At 41.6% G+C, this 14,692-nt stretch overlaps 1 protein-coding gene across 18 annotated transcripts in view; it reads right to left on the reverse strand.

Annotated features, from left to right (window-relative positions):
* Positions 1-14,692, reverse strand: part of KLF12 (KLF transcription factor 12) — a 567,887-nt gene that overhangs the window by 88,488 nt on the left and 464,707 nt on the right. The gene's annotated exons all lie outside the window — the stretch shown is intronic.

The raw sequence follows: 14,692 nt of genomic DNA on the forward strand, positions 1-14,692 counted from the left end.
CAACTAAGCACCTCTTAGTAAATGAATGCAGTTCAATTCCTATGCCTACAGACCTGCAGTCTCTTTCCTTTTACACCACTTTTAACATAACAAGCATTTGTCACAATGTTCCCTGTGAAGCTCCTGCAAAGCAGGACCAGTTTTAATAAGTTGCTTCATTCATTCAGTCCAACAAAAAGTTACTGTTGCCAACCTAATCCCTGCCAGGTTTAGGAGTGCATAAAAATAAAGTAAGGTCTAAGGCTGACCCTCAACAAGCCCTTTCTGCTACCTGTTCCCACAAGAAGGACACAAAGAGACAGTCTAAAAGTGCACATTCCCTCAGTCAACTTCTAGATTTAAAGCCCTTAAGTAACATAGCAAAGGAGATCGGCATACACCCTCCCCAAATATGTTACTTTGGCATAATGATTATTTTGATTGAAGGCAGCCACAAACACAAACACGGGAAGAGCTCTCTACCTTTCCTCTATAAGGAAATTTTAATTTGAAAAGGTCTTCCATCTAACAATCCCCATATCAGGAAAAGGAGTACAACATACAACTCATCCCTAGAAATGGTATTGAGATGAGCTGGCATAAACAACCCTTATTTACCGTGAGTTTCCACCGACCCCCCCATACACTTCCTTGCTACCTCCCTAAAATGCAGCCCCCTAGACGCCCTTGTCTTTTGACAAAGCAATACTCCACAATTTTTTTGCCTTTGTTAAAGTGGTACGTAAGTCCCAAATTCTAACCACCCCTTTGAATTACTCATCACTGAGTATTCCTGCAAACATGAATGCATGTTTTATGTGTAAATAAGCTGTTCTTGCCTCTAGCTAACCTACCTATTGTCAGTTTAATCTGCACACCTTCAGACACTAAACTTGAGAGGTCAGAGGAAAAGATTAACCCCCATCCCTTATACTACTGTGCTGTACTAAGTCACTTCAAGTCAGGTCTGACTCTTCGCAACCCAAAAGACTGCAGCCTGCCAGACTGCACTTTGCACTCAGAAGGTTTATTTCTTCCAACATTCCTCCTCTGTCCATGGAATTTTCCAGGTAAAAATACTGGAGTGGGGTGCTGGCCCCTTATAGTAACTTCATCCAAATGCCCAGGCACAGAATCTGTGGGAAGAAGGATGGGTGAGTAGTTATCTTTAGGTGAAAGGTCTTCTATATGTGATGCTCTCTAGCCAGGCTTTGAAGGAGGCCATGTCAATTCAAATCTTTAGCTAAATAATGGGGAAAAGACAGTAAAGACCATATTGTTGTACAAGCTCCTTGGGTTGGAGTCATCCACTGGAAATGCTTGAAATTTCTAGGTACTGCTGATGTCTTCCAAGCAGGAGTTAGCTACTGAACCTCCATGAACCTCCACCTCTTTGTGGGTCACCTACTGGCAGCACAATTTGCTCCACTTCCTGCTTTCTTCTCTCTTTACCAGGTACTTGTGAGATCTAGGCAGTGCTTAGGCTTGTGCTATCTTTACCCTTTAGATCTCAGTCATTACTCTTATTCACAAGACAAGAAAGTAAACCGGGATTTTAAATAGGTCTTAAAGTCCAGTTAGAATCAAGAGCCCCAAGGTTCATTAGAATCCCCGTTCTCCACAGTGGCTCAGTAAGTGAGAATCATTTCAAAACAGACAAAACAGTTCTAGCCCCTCTGAAGGGCCAAATCCAGTCTTTCTGTAAATCCAGAGCCAGACTGCACTTTGCACTCAGAAGGCTTATTTCTTCCAACATCCCTTATTAACATTCTTTTCCTCACAGCCCTTCTCAATGGCTGCTGCAGCTGAGCTGCTCAGCGCAGATTTCCTGCTCCATGTGGGGGAGGGGGTGTTAATTATGCAGAAAGATGGAGAGCGGCCAGACAGCCCCTCTGGTGAACTGTCTCATTCAAGTACGGACCACTTCCTGCTGTTTTGCAGCTACAAGGATCACCTGTTGGTCTTGGCATTCGGCCAACCTGGGGCCTAGCGGAAATGACAGACTCAGCTAGAAATGAAAGCCAGTTCATATTCCAGTACCCCAAATTGGGGACACAGTGAACAAACATGCAATAAAAATGCACAAGAGTTACACACAAGGTAACAAGGCTCTTTTTTCCCCTGCTCTCTTTTTTTCTTTCAGTCTGTCTGCTTGAAATACAATCATGAAAATTCAAGAGCTGTGAGCCAAAAAATGTCTGTCCAGTTAAAGTCCCCTGACCTAGGGGAAAATGAAGGAAATCCTCTTGAGCCTTGCCTACATTCCCCCTGGGGTGTCAGAATCCTACTGCCTGAATACAGTTTTAACAAGTAATAGCCCAAATACCGGAGAAGGCACTGGCAACCCACTCCAGTACTCTTGCCTGGAGAGACTCCCAGGGACGGGGGAGCCTGGTGGGCTGCCGTCTATGGGGTCGCACAGAGTCGGACACGACTGATGTGACTTAGCAGCAGCAGCCCAAATACACACACGTTCTTTAATTCACTCTGCATCCTTTAAATGTTTACTGCATATTGATTCCTCCTTAACCTTACTTTTAGTCATCATGATAATTCTACGAGGTGAAGTTTGATAGTATAGAAATATTCTCTCACTAATGCGTCTCACTGCATGTATCAGTGGGAAAAAAAATGGGTCTGTTTAACCTATAGCTGGGCTTCTCAGTTGAGGCAGTGGTAAAGAATCTGCTTGCCAATACAGGAGACACAGGGGACTGTGGTTTGATCCCTGGGTTGGGAAGATTCCCTGCAGTAGGAAATGGCAACCTGTTCCAGTATTCCTGCCTGGAGAATCCCATGGACAGAGAAGCCTGGTGGGCTACAGTCCATGGGGTTGCAAAGAGTCAGACATGACTGAGCAGCCGAGCACACACACGCAACTTACAGTACAATATTCTCTAGGTAACTGTATCTTTTAGCAAAACTCTATTGACCCACAGATCAACACTATAAGCAGTTAATTTTTATAACTGTTTAACCTCTTCAAATAATTCCTGATTTTGTGTGATCAAATCATTATAAAGCTTTTTACATCAAAATGGTAAAATAAGAAAGGTTTTTTCCCTTCCCAAAGTGAGTAAACTGATAACTCGGAGCTTACTTTATTTGAGGAAAGTAGACCATAAATTTGCATTTCAGCTACTTGCCAAATTTCATTTCTTCAAAGAAATACGCTGTATTTCTGTGTGCTCTGTCTTTAAGTGGTGACACTTCTTACCATCGCCTACCTTCTTTCCACATATAGCAGCCAGGCAGGTAGCAAAGTCAAAATCCCAGTAGGAGAAACCACCGTCTAATCTGCATGTCATGCATTATTCATGACCTCCTGATTCCTGCACCTGCATCTAGGCAGGAAGCTTGCAGGGCATGTTCATTACTCTTCTCTTAGCCTCACACAGGCTCCATTACTGCTAAGCCACTTTGTTCTCTAAGTGAGGGTTTCAGGCCTTAGTACTAACCACTGGATAGGGAAAGAAAAAAAAAAATCACCAGGCTGCAGGAAAGGGCAAGGTTCGTTGTTGTATAACATGCATTTAATCCTACAACGTGCTCTTCTAAGACTGACAGTTTATGTCAGATGGAAATGCTCCTATTTGGTGATTTACATTACACAAAAAAGGAAGCTATAACATTAAGGCCATGTACACCAACTGTTGTATTTATATACACTTACTCATCTGAGGCAGACAGCATGTTTATAATTTTACCCAACACAAGGCTTAATTTAGCTTTCTTGCTAAGCATGTGAGAACTTCTTAGATACCTTCTTACACAAATCCGTCTTCCTTCTTTGGGTATAAGCACTGAAAGACCTGACCCTCAAATCTTGTATTGTAATGACTAACATTTATAGTTAATCAAGACAATGTGATCGCTCCTGTTTTTCAATATTTTGCTGAACCTACCTGAATGGCTGGTGGCTGGCAGCAGGGTGTGAAACCCTGATCCCCAAGGCAGAAAAGCTGTGACAACTTAAATCCACTCTTAAGGCCCCCAGTGGAATTGAAATGAAGTGCTAGAGACAGCAAACTATGTAAGTGCCTGGGATTGAATTCCAACTCCACCATTCACCAAAGGCGTTATCTTAGGGTAAGGTACTTAACCTGTCTGCCTTTCTGTCTTCTCATCTGCACCAGTGGAGGCAGTAATACTGGCCACCTTCTAGCTTTGTGAGATTTAAGTCGTTAATAATGTTAAAGTGTTCAGAACAGTGCTAACTACCCAGGAAGCAGTCCATACATGTTAGCTATTATCACTAGTAGTGCTGAGACTGAATTGGAAAAGATATGAAGATAAAACTGGAATATCCAGTTAATTCCACAGGACTGAGTTAAATGTGCTCTACAAGCCCACAGTCTTGATTACAACGTTTATACCACTTCCCTCAAGGCAAGGAAATAAAGAGAAATAAACACCTATAGAGTAACATGAACCAAATATTGTGGTTTCTAAGGTACGGCTTCCTCTTTGGTATCTTATTTTGTCTGTTCTTTATGGACAGTAGCCCACTAGGCTCCTCTGTCCATGGGATTCTCCAGGCAAGAATACTGAAGTGGGTTGCCATGCCCTCCTCCAGGGGATCTTCCTGACTCAGGGATCAAACCCATATCTCTCTCACATCTCCTACACTGGCAGGCGGGTTCTTTACCACTAACTGGGAACTCCTATTAGAAGACAAATCTTCTGTAGTTTTAAGTCAGTAGTCATAGCATACAAAGTCACTCTCACTTACTAAGCCCTTACGAGGTGCAGACCATGCTAAGTATTTACTTTAGTCACATTATCTTACTTTCTCCTCATCATTAATATCCACATTTCACCTTTGAGAAAATAAAAAGGTTTAGAAGAGTTAGTAACTTGCCAGAGTTGCAGTGGAAAAAAAACAAAATCAGATCTTGGACACAGGTGTGAATGACCTGTCTTCCTCCAGATTATCATTCAATTCTTGTGAGCGCACAGATATTCCCTCCCCTCTACCCCCGAGGTTGCAATAAAGTGAATTAGCACCAGGGGCCTTAATGAACCTCAGCATTTATTTAAGCCCAACTGAACATTCTACAGTATAAGTAGATGGTCTTCCTGGCACCGAGCTAAATATTAAGCTTTCAGGGACTCATCAGAAATAGCATCACAGTCATATACTTTGTTCTCCCTTTAACTCTTTGTGAAAATTTCTTATTAGTGTTGCCATTTAAATATATAATGAACAACACATGAGTTCAGCTGATCTTACTCACAGCATCAACTGTCTCGCTATTCACACTGTCTGCACTGTTCCCTGAACCCAGGGTAGGCAATTTGTGAGCTAAGAGGCTGGAAGCAGACACGAGCAGCCATAACGAACTGAAGATACATCTATTCTCTCCTGGCTGACGCAGTTGCCGTAACACAACCATAACGGAGCCATAACATAGCTTCATATAACATAACCATGATGTTGCTTCAGTGGAGCCCCTATGCAGCAGCAGCCAGGGCTTTCATGATGAAGCTTATACCAGCACACCGCACAAAACAGTCCGTGACCAAGCGAGTATCTCGTGATGTGCATGCACAGTGGTGTAAGTGATCTCAGCTGTTACACAACCCTGCAAAGTCACTGTCTACAGAACATGGGGTGAGAGAGCTTGACTGGCGCCTTCTTGATCACATCCCCACAATGTGTCAGCTGGAGATGGTAAAAGGAATCCACTTCCTCACTTCCCATCGTCCTGAGAATCCAATCCCATTCCGCTTGTGACCACAGGTGTCTGATGAAACCATCTTTGTATGGTCATCAATGGCCTCCATGTTTTCAGATCTAATGGGTCAGTCTCAGTTCTTGTGTTCTCAAACTCTCCATAGTGACTCACCTAACTGATTACTCCATCCTTGACCCTACTCAGCATCAGTGACATTTTTCCAGTCTTCTTCCTCCTCTTCTTTTTTTTCCCTTTGCCTGAGCCTCTTCCTCCCATTCTTCTGAACTCTAAATGTCAGCATTGTCTGGGGATCATTTTCTCATGATTTTTCTACACACTGTTTCAACTCACTCCCTAGATGAAGGAGTCTCCAAAATAGCCCCCTCATACCCTTAATCATCTCATCCATCTTTAGGCCGTAGTTACCATCCATACAACAATATCTCCAGGATTTCGATCTCTAGTACTGTCCCCAAAGCAGTGCCAGGCAGGATTTTGAATCCCAACCAACTTCACCCTTTAAAAAAATATATTCCTTTCCATATCTTCCCAGGCTCGAAAATAGCAGCTTCATTAACCCAGTTGCAGTCCTGAAATAGTACTTGAGTCATTCATGCTCTCATGCCCTATATGTTAGAGAGGCTACTTAATCCTGAGAAAAATCAGAAGAAATTATTTCAGAGACCCAAAAAATATTTATTGTGGGAACTGCTTATCTAGTAAGATTAGAGATTTTCATTACAAGATCCAGAGAAAGTGTTATAGACACATATTTTCTCTTCTTAAATTCACTTTTGTCCTTTTTTAAACTTTTAAATTTTATATTAGACTATAGATGATTAACCATGTTGCCACAGTTTCAGCTGCACAGCACTTTTCTCCTGTTACGTAATTCAGAGCCTGTACTTTTTTCCATAAATTGATGCAATTATTTGAAAAAATACACACTTTAACAACTCAGTTTGCTACATCTGTGGAAGAAAAGATTAATTTAGAAATAACTCTACAATTATTTGTAAGTACAGAATTTTCCTATGTAGAATCACAGGAAAGATCATTTTAAAAGTAATTCTTGATATTCTGTTTATTTACACAAAGTTATAATGAATACAAGTTCTCATGATTGTTCAGGTTACTCTGGATGATTTCATCATAATATATTACACACACACACACACACTACTTTTGACCAAATAAAAGCATGAGCATGACTCCAGTATTTAAAATACGTAGGCCCTTTCTGTTCTTAGTTTTCATCAAGTCAATGATAAGATGACCATTAGGAATGTCATATATTGTCTAAAAGTTCTTTTTCCCCTCGTTATACTTAACTCTCTCTCTATGCAGAGCTACTGATGTTATTTTTAGAAGTGAAAGTGAAAGTCGCTCAGTTGTGTCTGTCTCTTTGTGACCCCACGGACTATACAGTCCATGGGATTCTCCAGGCCAGAATACTGGAGTGGGTAGCCGGTCCCTTCTCCAGGACATCTTCCCAATCCAGGGATTGAACCCAGGTCTCCTGTATTGCAGGCGGAGTCTTTATCAGCTAAGCCACAAGGGAAGAGTAGGCTGAATTTAAATATCATACAGAATTAACATAATCATTTCTTCACTGATAATTTTAATAGTAAAAATTTTATTAAAAATACAGTGTTTTAGGACTTCCCTGACAGTCCAGTGGTTAAGACTTCGCCTTCCAACACAGGGAGTGTAGATTTGATCCCTGGTCAGGAAGCTAAGATCCCACATGCCTCAGGCCATAAAAACAATAACATAAAACAGAAACAATATTGTAACAAATACAATAAAGATTTTTAAAATGGTCCATATAAAAAACCCCAAAACTTTAATAGTGACACTGAAGATTCTCCTCCTTCCCTTTTGCCCTGGATAGTGAATGCTCAACTCTAAGAAGCTGGCCCCAACCTTTAGGTCTAGGTCAACTTGCTGGAAGTTCTGATAGCCCGAGGGTACTTAGCACACATTGACTAAAGATTCCATTTGTTTATATGTTTAATTTATGTTGTCTGTCTCTCCAAGTGGATGATGTGCTCTAAGAGGACAAGGGAGCTTTTCTCTTTTTACTCATTGTCATAACTCCTTTACCTGCCATGAAGTAGGTGTCCAATAAATAACTGCTGGAGTGTTAGCCCCATTTCCCTGCTGGACCAGATCTATTAGGACAGATGCCAATGGCTGTGTGTGTGCTCAGTTGTGTCCAACTCTTTGCAACCCTATGGACTGTAGTCTCCTCCGACTACGGGATTTCCCAGGCAAGAATACTGGAGTGAGTTGCTATTTCCTCCTCCAGGGGATCTTCCCAACCCAGGGATCGAACCCATGTCTCCTGCACTGGCAGGAGGGTTATTTACCACTGAGACACCAAAGAAGCCCCATGGCAATGGCTATGTCTGCCTAAGTCGCCACTGCATGTGCAGAGCTTAGCGCAACGTATACTGCACACAGTAGGCATATAATAAAAACTTGTTAAGCAGTGAGATGTGGGAAAAGGATAAAATATTTTAGATTCAGACATTTTGCTGAACCTCTCCAGAGCACCTAGAGCTCCAATGTGCTCAGTCACTCAGTCATGGCCAACTCTTTGTGACCCTGTGGACTATAACCCACCAGGCTCCTCTGTCCATGGAATGCTCCAGGCAAGAGTACTGGAGTGGGCTGTCATTTCCTTCTCCAAGAGTTTCAATAATTGATTAATATTAACTAAATTCAATACAGTTTCCTTAACAGCTACTATCTACTGAAGTGTTGTGGAGAAGAGGGAATCTTTGCCCTCAGGCTGTTTGCACTCTAGCTGAAATAAATAGGTAGCAACTATCATAAATTAGTGTAGGAAAATTAAAAGGGATTTTAAGTTTTACCGGAGTGAAGAAGAGGTTAAAATTAATTCCAACTATAAAATAACAGAGAAGATTTTTGAGGAGAAGACCTTTAGGCTGGGCATGAAGGAAAAGCAAAAATTTCATCACTAGAAGTGGATGATTGCAGGGACTTCCCTCGTGGTCCAATGGTGAAGACTTTGCCTTCCAATGCAGGGGCTAGGGGTTCAATCCTTGGTCAGGGAGCTAAGATCCCATGTGCCTCATGGCCAGAAAATCAAAATACAAAACAGAAGCAATACTGTAGCAAATTCAATAAAGGCTTTAAAAATGGTCCACATTAAAAAAAAAAAATCTTCAAAAAAAAAAAGTGAATGAGGACTTCCCTGGTGGTACAAAGGTTGAGGATCCATGTGTCAATGCAGGGGACAGGGGTTCAATCTCTGCTTTGGGAAGATCCCACATGCAGCATGGCAACTAAGCCTATGTGCCACAACTACTGAGCCATGGCTCTAGAGTCCTTGAGCCACAACCACTGATCCGGCTGCGACTACCGAAGCCCTTGAACCTAGAGCCCGTGCTTGGCAGTTGGACAAGCCACTACAAGGACGTGCCATGCACCTCAACTAGAGAGTAGCTCCCACTTGCCGCAACTCCAGAAAAAACCTGAGTGCAGCAATGAAGATGCAGTGCAGCCAAAAATAAATACACATGTGTGTGTGTATGTGTGTATACACATATGTATATGTATACATGTATATATATACATGTGTATACATATATGTGTGTATATACATATATGTGTGTGTATACACATATATATGTACATATATGTGTATATGTACATATCAGTAGTTGTGGCATATATATGTATATGTATACGTATACGTATATACATATGTATATGTATATATATATAAACGTATATATATGTATGTTTAAAGGGAGTGATGGTAGGAAGATACTCCAAGAAGAGGAGTATGAATTGAAGTTGTGAAGTGAATGAAAAGATATGTCTGGGGGAGAGAATTTCTTAGAAAAATTAGGCAGAGATGAGCTAGATTATTAAGACAGGTGTAGAACACAGATCAATAAATAAATGTCTGGATAAGGAATTAGAATTGGGATAGTCAGTTGTAGAACAGTATCAATCTTTCCTCTACTGGGCAAAGCCTTGTATACATCACGTTTATGTTTAATTCAAGCAATATTTATTGCATACCTATTATTTACTCATGAATTCAAATATTACTTGAACATCTATTATGCCACTGTTCTAGGCTCTTACATACAGTGAGCTGTGCTATGATAGAGGCTGTCATTACACATCTATTAAGACAATATACATCTATTAAGCAATGATGAAACTAGACAGTGTATTAAAAAGCAGATACATCATTTTGCCAACAAAGGTCCATCTAGTCAAAGCTACGTTTTTTTTTTTTCCCAGGAGTCATGTATGAGACTGAGCACCGAAGAACTGACACTTTTAAATTGTGGTGTTGGAGAAGACTCTTGAGAGTTCCTTGAACAGCAAGGAGATCAAACCAGTCAATCCTGAAGGAAATCAACCTTGAATATTCATTGGAAGGACTGATGCTGAAGCTGAAGCTCCAATACTTTGGCCATCTCATGTGAAGTACCAACTCACTGGAAAACACCGTGATGCTGGGAAAGATAGAGGGCAGGAGGAGAAGTGGGTGACAGAGTCTGATAAGACAGCTGGATGGCATCACTGACTCAATGGACATGAGTTTGAGCAGACTCAGGGGATGGTGAAGGACAGGAAAGCGTGGCATGCTGCGGTTCACGGGGTTGCAACGAGTCGGACATAACTGGCCAACTGAACAACACCACCACCACCACTAAGACATGATTCCTGATGTCAGGAAGCCTACAGCAGGTCACGAGTTTAGACAAATGATTGGCCACCAGGATGCAGTGTGGTAACTGCCCATGGGAGCAGAGAGCAAGGGCACTGGAATTAAGCTTTGGAGCAGACACAGATGTTTTCCTTGGATTATATATAAGGTACATTTTAAAGGAGAAGTTTCTCAGCTACGGAAGAGGAAAGGGGCATCTAAAGATATGAAGAGGCTCGGAAGGGTGCAGTTACAGTTACAGCAAAACTACAAATTGTGCAGGGAGTCGAGGGTTGGCAGGCCTGGAGGGTAAGAAATTATCTAATAACAGGGATCCGTGGAGATTCCCCGTGTATGGATAGAAAGCTGAACTTTCATGATCTAGGCTCATGGGATCTCACGACCAAGATTAAGAGGCTTAGTCATCTCTACCCTTTCTTGCATGTCAAAAAAAAAAAAAAACCCCAAATAATCTGTTTTTCCTTCAGTACTACCTTGGGCAGCAAATGGAACCAACACCAATAGTGTAAACCACACTACAGCTGAGTAACCATCCTGGACTGAATCTGTCTTCCCAAATGCAGCCCGTCTGCTCCATCCTGTCCACTTGGCATTCTCACAGCCACCAACCTGTTGTAACCCACTCTTCTCTCCTGCCATCACTACTCTCTAAACCACCTCCTCCTCAAGCCATGTTTTTGCACTAGCGCCATGGTGATATTTTGTAAAGGCAAACCTGTTTTCTCCTGCTCCATTATCCCTTTAGAGGCTTTTCATTGGTCTTGAAACAGACCCAAATTTCAACATGGCCTAAATGCCTACAATTGGGTTCCTGCCTACCTCTCTGGCTTCACTTTCCAACAATATCCCGCAGACCACTGCTTTCTGTGATCCTGCCACCCTTGTCCCCTTTCGCAGTTTTGGTGCCTTTGGTCATGTTGCTCCTTTTCTATAGGATCCCGACAGGCCCTCCGCTTCTTCATCTAGAACTCTGACTCCTTCTCAGCTCAGAGAGCTCATCACTTTCCATGACTCACCAACCTGCAGTATATCCACACTATAGACTCACCACTCTGCATCTGTCCTTCTTCTCAGGCTTGTGTTTATACATGCACGCAATTACTCAATGAGAAGCAGAAATTATTTTCTCCTTAGCGCTCCACTATATGCCCTGTATCAGACCCTCCATCTGGTACAATTAAATGTTGCTCTACAAATAGAAGGAGATGATGAGAAGTAGTAATAGTAGCTTTTTTATTTTCCATGAGTTTTGTTCTTTCAATAATCTGGAAAGATAAATAAGAAAATGAACATAATAATCTTACACATATTTAGATTAATATGCATCTATTTTCATATTTAATATGCATTAGGCTCAGACGGTAAAGCGTCTTGCTTACAATGCGGGAGACCTGGGTTTGACCCCTGGGTCAGGAAGATCCTCTGGAGAAGGAAATGGCAACCCACTCCAGTACTCTTGCCTGGAAAATCCCAAGGACAGAAGAGCATGGTGGGCTACAGTCCACTGGGTCGCAAAGAGTCGGACACGACTGAGTGACTTCACTTCACTTCACTAATATTTATATATGAAGGTGAAGATGCTGGAGAAGACTTTTGAGAATCCCTTGGACAGCAAGGAGATCAAACCAGTCAATCCTAAAGGAAATCAGTCCTGAATATTCATTGGAAGGACTGATCCTAAAGCTGAAGCTCCAATACTTTGGCCACATAATGCGAAGAGCCAATTCATTGGAAAAGACCCTCATGCTGGGAAAGATTGAGGGTGAGAAGAGAAGAGGCAACAGAGGATTGAGGTGGTTGGAAGGCATCACTGACTCAATGGACATGAGTTTGAGCCAACTCCGGGAGATAGTGAAGGGCAGGGAAACATGGTGTGCTGAAGTCCATGGGATTCCAAAGAGTTGGATGCAATTTAGCGACTGAACATCAACAGCCTTTCAGAATCCTGGACAGGCACATGTACTGTTCTGTGGCAAACAGCTCCAGCCTTTTCTATGAATCACCTGTGCCAATAGGGTCAGAGGTGGTGTGAGACACATGTGGGTTCCTGTCTGTATACTTAATATATATGATAGGGGCTTTCCAAGTGGTGCTAGTGGTAAAGAACCTATCTGTCAATGCAGGAGACATAAAAGATGTGGTTTCAATCCCTGAGTCAAGAAGATTCTCCTGGAGGAGGAAATGGCAACCCACCCCAGTATTCTTGCATGGAGAATCGCCAAGGACAGAGGAGCTTGGAAGGTTACAATCCATAGGGTTGCAAAGAGTCAGACATGACTGAAGTGACTTAGCAGGCGTGCATATACATGACCAAAAGCAAAGCAGAAGAGACAGTGAAAGAAAATAAATATGCTCTGGGTCTTGTCTCCTTTGGCCCCACATGAGATGGGCTCTGTGGAGCCTATGTGAGCCTGTGCCCAGCACAGTGTGACCCAAGACCCATCCAGGGCCAAGAAGCCAAAGCAGATGTTTCTATCACTTCCTCATCGCTGGAGAAATTCGCAGAAAATCACTGGACCTTGTGGAGAGACTTCTGAATTTCAAATGAAGCCCACAGTTCAGTTAATATTGTTGAACCCATAATAATTTTTTGGTTTGGACCACTGCACTACGGTTTAAGTAAGACAGAAACCATAGAGAAGTTGAATGGATTCTCTACAGTATTTTTGCAACTTTTAGATATTAAATTTTTAAAAAATTAAAATTATCTTAAAATAAGCCATTTCTAAAATGCTATTCCTTTACTGGGATAAGAATAGAAGCAATACAAGTCTTCTAAGAACTCCTTTTTCCCTGTTTCATCTCATGCTTTTCAACAGTTTGTTATTATCTATAGCAGTCGCTTTATTTTATGAATTTATATAGAGTATATATCTCTGTGTGTACACTCTCACATGGTTTTTTGGGGGGTAATTAAACTCATCAATCAACAATTCTACTGCTTTCACCATCACAGTTTTCATGCCCTGGGTAGAGAATTACTAGTAACAGCTAGGTTGAAAAGCAGTAGAAAGAAAGGAGTAGAAGAAAACAAAATGAAGTCATTTTTAAAAGGTTAATAAAAATACAGCTGTGATGAGATTGGGGGAGGAAATTTAGGCCATGGCTACAGATCAACAACCTATACTGTAGCACTGACACTCATCCAGGTAATAGAGATTCCACATTGCGGCTCCGACCTGAGCTACCCTGATAATTGGTTCAATTTTTCACTTCATTTTCCATGTTTATAAGTCTGACATATTATTTTTCAGCACTCAGTGTACGCTGCATTAAGGTCCCCATCTTTTTAATACGTGAACTGAAATGCTTTGACTCAGGCATCGGTGTGGATGGCACTAGAGGAATTTCATGAATTGACAGGCATTCTGATTGGTAGTTATTCTATTAGTCACACTGCCGATGCCTTTTATTTGGTGTGCTCTGTCAAGAAAGAGGAGTAAGTAGTTGAAGAATTACTTCAAACGCTTTTACTGCCTCTGGCTGCGTTAATTCTTAGATGCCTCATTTAGGCTGAAAAAAAGAGGCAAAGTTAAAGTATGTAATGTGGGCATTTTGTCACCCCAAATTGGATCTATTACAACTCGGCACTCTCTCAAGAAGGTGTTATAGCTCACTAGGCTGAACTGTTTTTCCTTTGAGTAAGACAAAATTTTATATCGTTTGGTTCACGGGCATAATGAAAATGGCATCAAGTAGACCCTAAAGATGATAAGCCATCACGAGGAGAAAATGTAGCTTTACATTTCACTTACAATAAAATTTCAAATGCTAGAAAAACTTCAACTTGGTAATTAAATATAACTGCTATCTCTATTGTAATAATGCGTTTAAAAGAAATGGATTTATGGATTTGTATGTGTGTGTATAAAGCCCGATTTGCTTTTCTTTAAGTAGACACTAAATAAATCAAAAGGAATGGTACCCAAGAGATGGACTCAGCATTGAATTGGAGAGCAGGCTGATCGGCAGACAGCTGCAGAGGCCATTCTTTCACTGCCGAAGCTGACAGCCAACAAACTTAGAGGACTTTAAGGGAAAGGAACCAGGAAATGACTTACTGGCTTATCCAGAGACACTTTTATTTTAGAACGTGGCATTGGAGCCCAAGAGGTGCCAAACACATCCATCAGTACCCACAGCGTGAAAGGTACTTGTGGAGACTGTCAAGAAATATATGAAGTATCACACACTCACTCACCAACAACACTGGACAGAGAGCAATGCACCCACCATATAAGCCCTGCCAAAATGAACCAGGCCTTCTACAGCTGAACACCATCATTTACACTAACTGCACTCACATTCACCATTA

Source organism: Bos indicus, chromosome 12, assembly GCF_029378745.1.
Source record: "Bos indicus isolate NIAB-ARS_2022 breed Sahiwal x Tharparkar chromosome 12, NIAB-ARS_B.indTharparkar_mat_pri_1.0, whole genome shotgun sequence".
NCBI lineage: Eukaryota > Metazoa > Chordata > Mammalia > Artiodactyla > Bovidae > Bos > Bos indicus.